This window comes from Anomaloglossus baeobatrachus, unplaced genomic scaffold, assembly GCF_048569485.1.
Source record: "Anomaloglossus baeobatrachus isolate aAnoBae1 unplaced genomic scaffold, aAnoBae1.hap1 Scaffold_383, whole genome shotgun sequence".
In the NCBI taxonomy this organism is placed as follows: Eukaryota; Metazoa; Chordata; class Amphibia; order Anura; family Aromobatidae; genus Anomaloglossus; species Anomaloglossus baeobatrachus.
The window spans coordinates 13,355-29,151 of NW_027443172.1; positions in this window are offsets into that span (position 1 = coordinate 13,355).

Consider the following 15,797-nt stretch of genomic DNA (forward strand, 5'->3'; position numbering starts at 1 on the left):
AAATTACACCGCTAACATAGTCCTTTGTGGACCTGCTACCCCTAGTTGCAACATTCTCTTCTTTTGAAAAGGAGTAGTTTTAGCAGGACTTTCAGGCGATTTCCTAGAACCCCAGCAAAGCGAAAGCATCCCCTGGAGTAGGCTTTCAGAAGTGCTGTAACGCTCGACCATTTTCACCAACTGGTCAGCGCTAGTTGGGTCACCCTGTCCGACCCACCTTTGGATCTTAGCCGGTAAGGATCGCAGGTACTTGTCTAGGACAACACGTTCCACCATCTGTGTGGGCGCCAAAGTTTCTGGTTGCAGCCATTTATTCACCAGATGGATGAGGTCATGCATTTGTGAACGAGCTGGGTGATGTGCCACAAAAGTCCATAGATGTACCCTCTGTGCCCGTACATATGTGTTTACTCCCAGCCTTGCCAGGATTTCACCTTTTAGTTTAATATAGTCCATAGCATCAGCTCCACTTAGATCATAATATGCTTTTTGCGGATCTCCGATCAGGAATGGAGCGACCACTTCAGCCCATTTGTCCACCGGTAGGCGCTCACGTTCTGCAATACGTTCAAACACTGCCAGACATGCTTCCACATCATCATCAGTAGTCATTTTAAGTAAAGTCTTTTGTACGGCTTTCTGCGCACTGGCAGAGCCTTGTGCACAGTCCTCCGCGTCTCGCGGCTGCCGAACCAAGGACTTTTTTATTGCATTTAACTGCTCTTGTTGCATTTGGTGCTGCTACTCCAGCGCCTTCTGGAGGTAAGTATTGGTCTGTTGTTGGTTAATTTTGGCCTGCACCAACTGATTCAGCAGCTCCTCCATATTGCTGGTCTCTTGGCTCTTCAGCAGCACAGGAGCTTTCAGCCAGGACATTAACAAGAGCCAATGCCCATAGAATGGTTTATCTGTAGTTACAGTCCAATAGCCACTAATGCCCGCATTCTCCACCATTTGTGAGACAGGGGATATAGCTCAGCTGGGATCTTTGCTTTGGTCCAAGAAAGTGGCTATGGATTCATAGATGACAGCGGCAGACTGGCAGGTTCCATACAGATACGGCCACTGCAATGTTTTATTGTGTACACTTATCTCTCAGTGTTACACATGCAAAAACAGGAAAATAAATGTTTAAGGCCGTCTGGCCACTAACTAACAACAGAATGGTAACTACAAAATAAACCTATGTAACAAACAAAACAGTATTCTCTTACTGTGTCGGTTCCTCAGCACAGCAAGCGGAGGTATGGAGTCTCAGCACCAGCAGCCATGAGCCTGTACTGCTCTCCTCAGCAGTCTCCTTGTTCTGAATGCCTCCTGATTATTTCAGCTGATCCAGTGAGGAATCAAAACCTGGATTGAATGTGGAGAAGGGAGCAACCAGTCCCACTGCCATTCCTACTGATTAGTCCAGGAAAAACCGAAACCAAAATTACACTGAAATAAACAGGCTTCAGTGACTAATTTATTGCTGAGCCAGATATAACTTTCCGAGCTTTTCCCAGCCCATTTGCATGGGCTGACTGCTCCACAGTCAGTACATGGAGACATATGAAATGAACCGATGGGAAACATACCTGTTCTCTAGTACTTCTCCCCTCGGTATCTCACAATCTATATATATATCTATATATATATATATATATATATAGTTCCGGAATTGCGTCAGTGCAGACCTTCATTGGACCTGTGGGCTGACTAATAAAGTGTGCTTGTGCATTCAAAATTCATCGGTATGGACCTGCATGTTCACAAATGCTGGTATCCGCATCATTAATTATTATTATTATTATTTATTATTATAGCGCCATTTATTCCATGGTGCTTTACAAGTGAGAGAGGGTATTTGTACAACAATCATTAACAGTACAAGACAGACTGGTATAGGAGGAGAGAGGACCCTGCCCGCGAGGGCTCACAGTCTACAGGGAATGGGTGATGGTACAATAGGTGAGGACAGAGCTGGTTGCGCAGTGGTGTACTGGACTGAGGGCTATTGTAGGTTGTAGGCTTGTTGGAAGAGGTACGTCTTGAGGTTCCTCTTGAAGCTTTCCACGGTAGTGGAGAGTCTGATGTGCTGAGGTAGAGCGTTCCAGAGTATGGGGGATGCACGGGAGAAATCTTGTACGCGATTGTGGGAAGAGGAGATAAGAGAGGAGCAGAGAAGGAGATCTTGTAAGGATCTGAGGTTGCGTGCAGGTAGGTACCGGGAGACTAGGTCACAGAAGTAGGGAGGAGACCGGTTGTGCATGGCTTTGTATGTCATGGTTAATGTTTTGAACTGAAGTCGTTGGGCGATGGGAAGCCAGTGAAGGGATTGGCAGAGTGGCGAGGCTGGGGAGTAGCGAGGGGAGAGGTGGATTAAGCGGGCCGCAGAGTTTAGGATAAATTGGAGGGGTGCAAGAGTGTTGGAAGGGAGGCCAATAAATTAATGGGACCATACCCAAGGACTCAACACTTGAATCTCACATATAATAGTGAGAAAATGATAGTAAAATTTTGTAGTAAATATTATATCTCATCACTATAGAAACAGGACTAAATGCAGATCTATGTACTAACAGCCATTATAAGACCACTCAGGTAACTCAGGTTCAAAACATCAAACGTAAATGCCAAATCCTCTCAATCGTTATATATCTGTCACGCTCCCCGGGTCCTCACCCCCGCTCCCCGGCTCACCTGCCACGCTGCCCGCTCCTCAGCCCCCGGATTCCGTCCGTCCCAGGCCCCCTGGTCCCCGATCCCGGCGCCCGACGGCTTCCCAGGACCTGGCCGGCTCTCCTGCGTCCTCCTCTCAGCCTCCTTCCCTGGCTTCTGGCACCCGGGCGGCGCGCATGCGCGTTAGGGCGCGCGCGCGGTCACTGACCCTTTCTTAAAGGGCCAGCGTCCACTAACAGGAAATGAGGTTGAACAGGTACTGGGTATAAAAGGGGTTATTGTCCAAGGGGGCGGGGCCTGATCTTCGTGTTCCCTGAGCTAGGAGTCAGGTCTCCTGGTGTTTATGTGCCTGTACTCACCTATCTCTCTTTGTAGAGCCGTACCTGCCTCGCCATCCAGTCAGCCGTATCCTGAACCCCGCACCCTGTCCGTCTGCCATCTGACAGTCCGTACCATCTCGGATCCCTGCGGTGACACGTCATCTCGCTCCTGAGGTTCCGGACCCCGCCTGATATCATCTCGGCTTCCGAACCTGAGCTACGTCACCAGGACTACCATCTGTGACTCCGTGGTCCCAGGGACTCCTCCGCTGTCTTCACTTGCACGGACTGTTCTGCTGCCCATCAGTGCTTCAGCTGCCGGACTCCCTACCACCATCTTCGAGTTCGGTCCAGTGGATCCACCTCCTGGGTCTGCCCGACCGCCCAGCCGTGACAGTAAGATCAGGCCATGGATCCCGCTGCAGCACTAGCGGCCTTGCAAGAGGAACTCCAACGTCAGCATGAAGTCCAGACCCGCATGTTGCAATTTATGACCTCCGTGGACACCCGCCTGTACACGTTACAAGCATCAATGACGCCTGCGGCACCCAGGTCCCCAGCTAGGCAAGCCATGGCTCCCGCACCAGTGGCAGCCTCTTCAGATGCTTCCCGTCTCCGTTTGGCGTCACCACCTCGTTATGCTGGAGATCCCAAGACCTGCAGGGGCTTCATAAACCAGTGTTCCCTTCATTTCACGCAGCTGCCACATCTGTTCGCCTCTGACCAAGCCAAGGTCGCCTTTATAATGTCTCATCTGGAGGGCGAGGCGCTGGCGTGGATGAACCCCTTGTGGGAGAAGGAGGACCCCATGACCAAGAACCTTCAAGAGTTCCTGCAGGCCTTTCGCAGCACCTTCGACGAGCCGGGACGCGCCTCTGCGTCTGCTTCATCCCTCCTCCGCCTACGTCAAGGAACACTGACGGTGGGCCAATATGCCATCCGTTTCCGTACTTTGGCTTCTGAACTCGGGTGGAATAATGAGGCCCTGACAGCCGCCTTCTGGGAAGGACTCTCGAGTCGCATCAAGGATGAGTTGGCGGGTCGTGACGTGCCCTCCACCCTAGATGCCCTGATTGCCCTAGCCACTCGAGTGGACATTCGTTTCCAGGAACGCTCCAAAGAGCTGTATCGTGAGAGACGTGCAGTACGGCACTCCCCTCCTCCACAGAAGTCCTCTGTGCCTCACTCATCAACGGCTGGGATTCCTGTCCACGAGCCCATGCAGGTTGACCGAGTACGACAGTCTGACCAACGTAGAGCAGAGCGGCTCGCCAAAGGCCTCTGCTTTTACTGCGGAGAGGGCACTCATCTCTTACGCTCCTGTCCAGAAAGGCCGGGAAACTCCAAAGCCTAGGGTTGGTAGGAGAGGCCACCCTAGGTGCTGGGACTCTCTCAGACCCAGTTATGTGGACGGTACAAGTGTCAACAGGAGAGACGCGCTTCACGGCTGAGGCATACCTCGACTCCGGAGCAGCAGGCAATTTTATCCAGCAGGCCACGGTGGACAAGTACCAGCTGCCTGTTACTCCACTCGATAAGCCCCTAGTGATTGCCTCGGTGGATGGGAGACCCCTCTCTGATACCATCTCCTGGATCACCAAGCCGGTGGAATTGCGTATAGGTGCTCTGCACACCGAGAACATCGCTCTCTACGTCCTTCCACACATGTCCCATCAAATCCTGCTGGGACTTCCTTGGTTGCGGACACACGAACCATCGGTCAGCTGGGGTACTGGCGAAATCACTCGTTGGGGCTCTGCCTGTCATGAGAGATGTCTAAAGTCCCTACAACCAATCCGACGTCCCCCGGCTCCAGAGAACCTACCGGAACTGCCCTCGGCCTATTGGTCCTTCGCGGACGTTTTTGACAAGAAGGAGTCTGAGGTACTTCCGCCACACCGTCCCTACGATTGCGCCATCGACCTGCTCCCAGGAACAACACCACCTCGAGGACGGATATATCCGTTGTCTCCAGCTGAAACCAGGGCCATGTCCACATACATCACGGAAAGCCTGGCAAAGGGATTCATCCGGAGATCCTCCTCTCCTGCGGGAGCAGGCTTCTTCTTCGTTAAGAAGAAAGAGGGTGACCTTCGCCCATGCATTGACTACCGGGGCTTGAATCAGATCACCATAAAAAACAAGTACCCCCTACCGCTCATCCCCGAATTGTTCGACCGGCTCAGAGGAGCCCGTGTGTTCACCAAACTGGATCTTCGGGGTGCCTACAACCTAGTTCGTATCCGCTCTGGGGACGAATGGAAGACCGCATTTAATACTCGCGACGGGCACTACGAATACTGCGTGATGCCCTTCGGTCTGTGTAACGCTCCTGCCGTATTCCAAGAACTGGTGAACGACATTTTCCGGGACCTCCTCTACCTCTGTGTAGTAGTGTATCTGGATGACATCCTTGTCTTCTCTCCGGACCTCCAGACCCACAGAGAGAACGTAAAGCTGGTTCTACAAAGACTGAGAGAGAATCGTCTCTACGCCAAATATGAGAAGTGCGTCTTTGAGCAGTCTTCTCTCCCTTTCCTGGGATGCATCATCTCGGGTACTGGGTTGCAGATGGATCCAAAGAAGGTCTCCTCCATACTCAACTGGCCTCCTCCTTCTGGACTGAAGGCAATCCAACGGTTCCTGGGATTCGCCAACTACTACCGCCAGTTTATCCCGCACTTCTCCGCCCTGACTGCTCCTCTCTCCGCTTTGACCAAAAAGGAGGCTAAACCAAAGGACTGGTCACCTGCGGCCGACGCCGCGTTTTGCTCTTTGAAGCGAGCTTTCGCCTCCTCTCCTGTACTCCACCGACCGGAGTTAAACCGCCAGTTCACCTTGGAGGTGGATGCCTCCTCCTCAGGAGCCGGAGCAGTGCTCATGCAAAAATCCTCCTCCGGGAAGATGGTGACTTGCGGTTTCTTTTCTAAGAGCTTCTCAGCACCTGAACGGAATTACACCATCGGTGACCGAGAATTATTGGCGGTCAAACTAGCTCTGGAGGAGTGGCGCTACCTCCTGGAAGGAGCAGTGTACCCCGTGACCATCTACACGGACCACAAGAACCTGGAATACCTGCGGTCCGCTCAGCGACTGAACCCACGGCAAGCCAGGTGGTCCTTATTCTTTGCCAGGTTTGACTTCCAGCTCCACTTCCGACCCGCGGACAAGAATGTACGCGCCGATGCCTTGTCTAGGTCCCTCATGCCCATGGAGCAGGAGGAAGAGACTACCCAACCTATCATCCCTCCTAGCAAGATTGTTCCGGTGGCTCCCGTTACTCTGGCCCAAATACCACCTGGGAAGACCTATGTCTCGGAGACCGACAGGCTAAAAGTGTTACACTGGGGTCATGCCTCAAAAACAGCCGGCCATGCAGGCCAGAAGAGAACATGGGGTGCGATTGTACGCCATTACTGGTGGCCATCCCTTCGCACTGACGTCGCCGCCTTTGTCTCTGCCTGCTCCTCTTGTGCCAGGAACAAGACGCCCAAACACCTGCCCTATGGCCGTCTTCTGCCTCTACCGATACCCTCAGTTCCGTGGCAACACATAGCTATGGACTTTATTACGGACTTGCCGTTGTCATCCGGACACACAGTCATATGGGTCGTGGTGGATCGGTTCTCTAAAATGGCCCATTTCGTCCCTATGGCTGGACTGCCCTCTGCTCAGGAACTCGCGGACGCCTATATACAACACATCTTCCGCTTGCATGGCTTTCCATTACACATCGTATCAGACAGAGGAACTCAGTTCACTTCCCGCTTCTGGAGGGCTCTCTGTAACCATCTGGGAGTGACTCTGGACTTTTCATCTGCATACCATCCTCAGTCTAATGGCCAGGTAGAGAGGGTCAATCAAATCTTGACCTCTTTCTTACGTCACTACGTCAATGCCCATCATGACGACTGGTCCGCCCTTCTACCTTGGGCTGAATTCTCCCACAACCACCACTTCAGTGAGTCGTCCTCCAGCTCTCCCTTCCATGTTGTTTACGGGCTTCAGCCTTCCATCCCATTGCCTGTATCCCCCTCTTCGGATGTCCCTGCTGCAGATACAGTAGCCCGTGACTTTGCAAACATTTGGGACTCTGTCAAATCGTCCCTTGGGCGTGCTTCCCTGCGGATGAAAAGACACGCCGACAAGAGACGTCTGGACCCTCCGTGTTTCTCTCCTGGAGACCTCGTCTGGCTTGCTTCCCAGTACGTCCGCCTGAAGATACCATCATACAAGCTGGGTCCTCGCTACATTGGGCCGTTTAAAGTCCTCAACAAGATCAATGAGGTTTCCTACAAACTACAGCTCCCGGCCACGATGAGGATACCCAACTCATTCCACGTCTCCCTGCTCAAGCCGGTTATCCTTGGTCCCTTCTCCGATGCTGCCGGTCCGGCCCCTCCACCTATTGCCGATGACGACATCTATGCGGTAAGGGATATCGTGGCCATGAAGACCGTACGAGGTCGGCAGTTCTTCCTGGTGGACTGGGAAGGGTATGGTCCTGAGGATAGGTCTTGGGAGCCCAGGGAGAACGTGGGCACTCCTCTGGTCCGTGCCTTCATGTCCCGGTTGCGGGGTGGGGGGCGTGGGGGGGGGGGTACTGTCACGCTCCCCGGGTCCTCACCCCCGCTCCCCGGCTCACCTGCCACGCTGCCCGCTCCTCAGCCCCCGGATTCCGTCCGTCCCAGGCCCCCTGGTCCCCGATCCCGGCGCCCGACGGCTTCCCAGGACCTGGCCGGCTCTCCTGCGTCCTCCTCTCAGCCTCCTTCCCTGGCTTCTGGCACCCGGGCGGCGCGCATGCGCGTTAGGGCGCGCGCGCGGTCACTGACCCTTTCTTAAAGGGCCAGCGTCCACTAACAGGAAATGAGGTTGAACAGGTACTGGGTATAAAAGGGGTTATTGTCCAAGGGGGCGGGGCCTGATCTTCGTGTTCCCTGAGCTAGGAGTCAGGTCTCCTGGTGTTTATGTGCCTGTACTCACCTATCTCTCTTTGTAGAGCCGTACCTGCCTCGCCATCCAGTCAGCCGTATCCTGAACCCCGCACCCTGTCCGTCTGCCATCTGACAGTCCGTACCATCTCGGATCCCTGCGGTGACACGTCATCTCGCTCCTGAGGTTCCGGACCCCGCCTGATATCATCTCGGCTTCCGAACCTGAGCTACGTCACCAGGACTACCATCTGTGACTCCGTGGTCCCAGGGACTCCTCCGCTGTCTTCACTTGCACGGACTGTTCTGCTGCCCATCAGTGCTTCAGCTGCCGGACTCCCTACCACCATCTTCGAGTTCGGTCCAGTGGATCCACCTCCTGGGTCTGCCCGACCGCCCAGCCGTGACAATATCTATATATGTAATTGCCTTATTCTGTCTGTCTGTCTGTCTGTCTATCTGTCTGTCTGTCATGCTCCGAAATTGTGTCCTTACGGTGACACAAAGCTGATTGGCCGCTGGGCTCGCCATGGCCCCGCCCCCCCACACGGATTGGCCGCTTGCCCAGGCTGCGCCCCCACACGGATTGGCCAGCCGCTCGCCCAGGCTCCGCCCCCCCCCCACAGATTGGCCTCTCGCCCCGGCACCCTGCAGGCATTGGCAATTCGGCCACGCCACGCCCCGCCCCCCTCACGCAATGCACGCTAGCTCTGGCTCCGCCCCCTCCCTCCCCCGCGCATTTCCCGAACTGACACGGCTGTCACGGAGGTGAGTACTGTACTCCCTCCCTCCCCCCCCCGGCCCCCGCTCGCACGGGAGTGGTGTGGATACGTTGCTTACCATGCTCGCATGGTTACAAGCGCTGTCACGGAGGTGAGTACTGTACTCCCTCCCCCCCCCCTTCCCCCGGCCCCCGCTCGCACGGGAGTGGTGTGGATACGTTGGTAACCATGCTCGCATGGTTACAAGCGCTGTCACGGAGGTGAGTACTGTACTCCCTCCCCCCCCCTTCCCCCGGCCCCCGCTCGCACGGGAGTGGTGTGGATACGTTGGTAACCATGCTCGCATGGTTACAAGCGCATCAAGGTCCTGCTGCCTGCTGCGGCGGAAGATCCACACGCACACACACAAACATACACACACATCAGATCACACTCACTCTCACACACACCTCACACACACCTCACATCACATTCACATCGCATTCACATCGCATTCACATACTCACAACATCCTGGGATATCGCTTGCTTCTCAGCCTGTTGTGACCTTCCAGGACCTGACGGAGGATCACATGGCCAGAGGCATGTGATATCTCCGGGTGTTGTGAGTATGAGCGCGTAAGTGCGACATCGTCAGTGTCTGTGTGTGTGAGTGGATGCGATCGGGTGTGTGTGAGTGGATGCGATCGGGTGTGTGTGAGTGGATGCGATCGGGTGTGTGTGAGTGGATGCGATCGGGTGTGTGTGAGTGGATGCGATCGTGTGTGTGAGTGGATGCGATCGGGTGTGTGTGAGTGGATGCGATCGGGTGTGTGAGTGTCGGCAGAGGAGCACAGCGTGCTGGAGGAGGCTGGGAGCAGAGAGGCTGATCATGGGGAAGAGGGGAAGGCTGATGCTGAAGGAGGCTGGGATGGGGAGGCTGGGAGGAAGGAGGCTGGGAGGAGAGAGGCTGAGCCTGGGGAAGGCTGGGAAGGGGAGGCTGATGCTGAGGGAGGCTGGAAGGAGAGAGTCTGATGCTGGGGGAGGCTGGAAAGAGAGAGGCTGATGCTGGTGGAGGCTGATGCTTGGGGAGGCTGATGCTGGGGGAGACTGGGAGCGGAAGGCTGATGCTGAGGGAGGCTGGGAGGGGGAGGCTGGGAGGAAGGAGGCTGGGAGGAGAGAGGCTGATCCTGGGGAAGGCTGGGAAGGGGAGGCTGATGCTGAGGGAGGCTGGAAGGAGAGAGGCTGATGCTGGGGGAGGCTGGAAGGAGAGAGGCTGATGCTGGCGGAGGCTGATGCTGGGGGAGGCTGGAAGGAGAGAGGCTGATGCTGGTGGAGGCTGATGCTTGGGGAGGCAGGGAGAGGGAGGCTGATGCTGAGGGAGGCTGGGAGGAGGGAGGCTGGGAGGAGAGAGGCTGATCCTGGGGAAGGCTGGGAAGGGGAGGCTGATGCTGAGGGAGGCTGGAAGGAGAGAGGCTGATGCTGGGGGAGGCTGGAAGGAGAGAGGCTGATGCTGGCAGAGGCTGATGCTGGGGGAGGCTGGAAGGAGAGAGGCTGATGCTGGTGGAGGCTGATGCTTGGGGAGGCTGGGAGAGGGAGGCTGATGCTGAGGGAGGCTGGGAGGAGAGAGGCTGGGAGGAGAGAGGCTGATCCTGGGGAAGGCTGGGAAGGGGAGGCTGATGCTGAGGGAGGCTGGAAGGAGAGAGGCTGATGCTGGGGGAGGCTGGAAGGAGAGAGGCTGATGCTGGCGGAGGCTGATGCTGGGGGAGGCTGGAAGGAGAGAGGCTGATGCTGGTGGAGGCTGATGCTTGGGGAGGCTGGGAGAGGGAGGCTGATGCTGAGGGAGGCTGGGAGGAGAGAGGCTGGGAGGAGAGAGGCTGATCCTGGGGAAGGCTGGGAAGGGGAGGCTGATGCTGAGGGAGGCTGGAAGGAGAGAGGCTGATGCTGGGGGAGGCTGGAAGGAGAGAGGCTGAGGCTGGGAGGAGAGAGGCTGATGCTAGGGAAGGCTGATGCTGAGGGAGGCTGGGAGGGGAAAGCTGATGCTGGGGAAGGCTGGGAGGACGGCGGCTGGGAGGAGAGAGGCTGATCCTGGGGAAGGCTGGGAGAGGGAGGCTGATGCTGGGGGAGGCTGGAAGGAGAGAGGCTGATGCTGGCGGAAGCTGATGCTGGGGGAGGCTGGAAGGAGAGAGGCTGATGCTGGTGGAGGCTGATGCTTGGGGAGGCTGGGAGGAAGGAGGCTGGGAGGAGAGAGGCTGAACCTGGGGAAGGCTGGGAAAGGGAGGCTGATGCTGAGGGAGGCTGGAAGGAGAGAGTCTGATGCTGGGGGAGGCTGGAAAGAGAGAGGCTGATGCTGGTGGAGGCTGATGCTTGGGGAGGCTGATGCTTGGGGAGACTGGGAGCGGAAGGCTGATGCTGAGGGAGGCTGGGAGGGGGAGGCTGGGAGGAAGGAGGCTGGGAGGAGAGAGGCTGATCCTGGGGAAGGCTGGGAAGGGGAGGCTGATGCTGAGGGAGGCTGGAAGGAGAGAGGCTGATGCTGGGGGAGGCTGGAAGGAGAGAGGCTGATGCTGGCGGAGGCTGATGCTGGGGGAGGCTGGAAGGAGAGAGGCTGATGCTTGGGGAGGCTGGGAGAGGGAGGCTGATGCTGAGGGAGGCTGGGAGGAGGGAGGCTGGGAGGAGAGAGGCTGATCCTGGGGAAGGCTGGGAAGGGGAGAGGCTGAGGCTGGGAGGAGAGAGGCTGATGCTAGGGAAGGCTGATGCTGAGGGAGGCTGGGAGGGGAAAGCTGATGCTGGGGAAGGCTGGGAGGACGGAGGCTGGGAGGAGAGAGGCTGATCCTGGGGAAGGCTGGGAGAGGGAGGCTGATGCTGGGGGAGGCTGGAAGGAGAGAGGCTGATGCTGGCGGAGGCTGATGCTGGGGGAGGCTGGAAGGAGAGAGGCTGATGCTGGTGGAGGCTGGGAGGAAAGAGGCTGGGAGGAGAGAGGCTGAACCTGGGGAAGGCTGGGAAAGGGAGGCTGATGCTGAGGGAGGCTGGAAGGAGAGAGTCTGATGCTGGGGGAGGCTGGAAAGAGAGAGGCTGATGCTGGTGGAGGCTGATGCTTGGGGAGGCTGATGCTGGGGGAGACTGGGAGCGGAAGGCTGATGCTGAGGGAGGCTGGGAGGGGGAGGCTGGGAGGAAGGAGGCTGGGAGGAGAGAGGCTGATCCTGGGGAAGGCTGGGAAGGGGAGGCTGATGCTGAGGGAGGCTGGAAGGAGAGAGGCTGATGCTGGGGGAGGCTGGAAGGAGAGAGGCTGATGCTGGCGGAGGCTGATGCTGGGGGAGGCTGGAAGGAGAGAGGCTGATGCTGGTGGAGGCTGATGCTTGGGGAGGCTGGGAGAGGGAGGCTGATGCTGAGGGAGGCTGGGAGGAGGGAGGCTGGGAGGAGAGAGGCTGATCCTGGGGAAGGCTGGGAAGGGGAGGCTGATGCTGAGGGAGGCTGGAAGGAGAGAGGCTGATGCTGGGGGAGGCTGGAAGGAGAGAGGCTGATGCTGGCGGAGGCTGATGCTGGGGGAGGCTGGAAGGAGAGAGGCTGATGCTGGTGGAGGCTGATGCTTGGGGAGGCTGGGAGAGGGAGGCTGATGCTGAGGGAGGCTGGGAGGAGGGAGGCTGGGAGGAGAGAGGCTGATCCTGGGGAAGGCTGGGAAGGGGAGGCTGATGCTGAGGGAGGCTGGAAGGAGAGAGGCTGATGCTGGGGGAGGCTGGAAGGAGAGAGGCTGAGGCTGGGAGGAGAGAGGCTGATGCTAGGGAAGGCTGATGCTGAGGGAGGCTGGGAGGGAAAGCTGATGCTGGGGAAGGCTGGGAAGGGGAGGCTGATGCTGAGGGAGGCTGGAAGTAGAGAGGCTGATGCTGGGGGAGGCTGGAAGGAGAGAGGCTGATGCTGGCGGAGGCTGATGCTGGGGGAGGCTGGAAGGAGAGAGGCTGATGCTGGTGGAGGCTGATGCTTGGGGAGGCTGGGAGAGGGAGGCTGATGCTGAGGGAGGCTGGGAGGAGGAAGGCTGGGAGGGGTAGGTTGAGAGAAGAGAGGCTGATGCTGGGGGAGGCTGATGCTGGGTGAGGCTGGGAGGGGGAGGCTGATGCTGGGGGAGGGTGGGAGGAAGGAGGCTGGGAGGAGAGAGGCTGATGCTGGGGAAGGCTGGGAGGAGAGAGGCTGATGCTGGGGACAGAGAGGAGAGGCTGATGCTGGGAGGAGAGAGGCTGATGCTAGGATGAGAGGCTGATGCTGGGAGGAGAGAGGCTGATGCTGGGAGGAGAGAGGCTGATGCTGGGGGCAGAGAAGCTGACGCTGGGGGCAGAGAGGCTGATGCTGGTGCAGCATGGGGGATGGAGCACGATGGGGGGGTGTGCAGCATCGGGGATGGAGCATGATGGGGGGTGCGCAGCATCGGGGATGGAGCACGATGGGGAGTTCGCAGCATGGGGGATGGAGCACGTTTGGGAAGTGCGCAGCATAGGGGATGGAGAACGATGGGGAATGCGCAGCATGGGGGTGCACACAGCTACACAGCAAGAGATCAACAAGCAAAAAATAAACCACCACGGTCGATTTGCATAGTTAGCCAATTTGCACTCTGGTTAGCAGCTTAACGACTTACACAGGTAACAATGGTATACAATCCTGTAACTATGGAAAGCATTTTCAAAAACGAACTAACTTCAGCTCTCCCCTCTTCACTCCCAAATTTTACCTCTGGTGCACGGAAACACCCTGGACCTGGGTGAGAACACATGAAGAAAAGGAGAAATTCCAGCAACTCCAGGAGAAAGTAGAATTTTCTTTAAAAATGGATTATTTATTGATAATAAAAATATTTCATCAAAGCAAAACAAAATGATTTTTAGTGAGGCAAGACAAAGGAGCCGTTTCCTACGCGTTTCAACCTAGATAGGTCTTAATCATGGAATGCCATGATTCCAACCTATCTACGTTGAAACGCGTAGGAAACGACTCCTCTGTCTTGCCTCACTATTTTTTGTCTTGCTTGGATGGAATATTTTTATTATCAATAAAGAATCCATTTTTAAATAAAATTCTACTTTCTCCTGGAGTTGCTGGAATCTCTCCTTTTCTTCATATCGAAAGCATTTTGGTTTGTTAGCCAATGTGTACTATGGTTACCAGCTTACCCCGGCTCACGGTACACGTGTGCGGGAGTCGGCGTACGCTGGTAACTATGGTACACATTGGGTAAATAAGCAAAGCAATTTGCATAGTTATTCCATTGTGTACCATGGTTACCAGTCTACGACAGTTTCCTGCACATTTAGATTGATGGTCTCCCGCTGTCAAACACGCTGATGCGTGCTGCACAGCCGAAGACCATCGAGCAAAAAATGAAACATCATTATTCAAAACTTTAACTCACACACACTGCTAAATACCTTGAACAAAAATCATACTTCTTGCCTGTAGTCTACCATATCATTTACCATGTCTTGCAATTTTCGTGTTTTTTTCAGATTACGTCTAGCACGATTTACACTGATTGCCTTATAATGGGGCCGAAGCGCAAGTACACCACCGACCAGGAACGAAAAGCAGCTGCAGCAAAAAGAAGGCAACTACAACGTCAAAAACAAAGGCAAATAGAACAAGAGGTCAACAGACAACGATGTGATGCCAACGCTAGCACACAGCCTCCAGAACAAGACACACGTAAACAAACTGCCTGCACAATAACCCACGAGGGTACGGCTCACACACAACAGCTACACCAAGATAATCTTCAAAAAAAGGACAACAGACAAGCCTTGGAAGTATCACCTCCCGCACTTCCACCACAACAGGAGACACCACAAGAAATTAGAAATGAAGAGGTAAGTCAGAAGAAGAAGAGAATGGACACACACAAAATACACATAGTAACTACCAAAATCATCCCCCCTCACTAACATGTCTTGCCTCCATTGGCTCCAGTTTGCATCTGCCTGCGCAGATAAATTAATGCCCCAATGCATTCTCTATAAGCCAACGCCCTCTTAGCAATGGGACAAGTACTGTCACATCAACTGCCTTATATTACAAATGGAAGCAATTAACACCTCTAAAAAGTAACGAGATTTCAACCCATCTCATGCCTTGCTGTATCGTAGCCCCCAAAGGAAGCTCACTACACAATGATAAACACTCCCACACTTCTAGAGTTTTGCGCTTTGCATACTTACCTGATCGTTTACCATAGTTACCAGTATATGCCGGTTCCATGCCCATTCAGATCGATGATCTTCCGCTGTCAAACACGCTGATGCGTGCTGCACAGCGGAACACCAACAAGCAATAAATGAACCATCATTATTCAAGACTTTACCTCATAACCACTGCTACATACCTTTCTCAAAATCCTATAAAAAAAAAAAAAACTAACATGCTGCTGAATACATACTTCTTGCCTGTAGTCTACCATATCATTTGCCATGTCTTGCAATTTTCGTGTCTTTTTCAGATTACGTCTAGCACGATTTACACTGATTGCCTTATAATGGGGCCGAAGCGCAAGTACACCACCGACCAGGAACGAAAAGCAGCTGCAGCAAAAAGAAGGCAACTACAACGTCAAAAACAAAGGCAAATAGAACAAGAGGTCAACAGACAACGATGTGATGCCAACGCTAGCACACAGCCTCCAGAACAAGACACACGTAAACAAACTGCCTGCACAATAACCCACGAGGGTACGGCTCACACACAACAGCTACACCAAGATAATCTTCAAAAAAAGGACAACAGACAAGCCTTGGAAGTATCACCTCCCGCACTTCCAACACAACAGGAGACACCACAAGAAATTAGAAATGAAGAGGTAAGTCAGAAGAAGAAGAGAATGGACACACACAAAATACACATAGTAACTACCAAAATCATCCCACCTCACTAACATGTCTTGCCTCCATTGGTTCCAGTTTGCATCTGCCTGCGCAGATAAATTAATGCCCCAATGCATTCTCTATAAGCCAACGCCCCCTTAGCAACGGGACAAGTACTGTCACATCAACTGCCTTACATTACAAATGGAGGCAACTAACAACGCAAAAAACTATCCAGATTTCTACCCATCACATACCTTGCTGTATCGTAGCCCACAAAGAAGGTCACAACACAACGATAAACACTCCCACACTCCTACAGTTTTTCCACGTGGAACACACACATAAT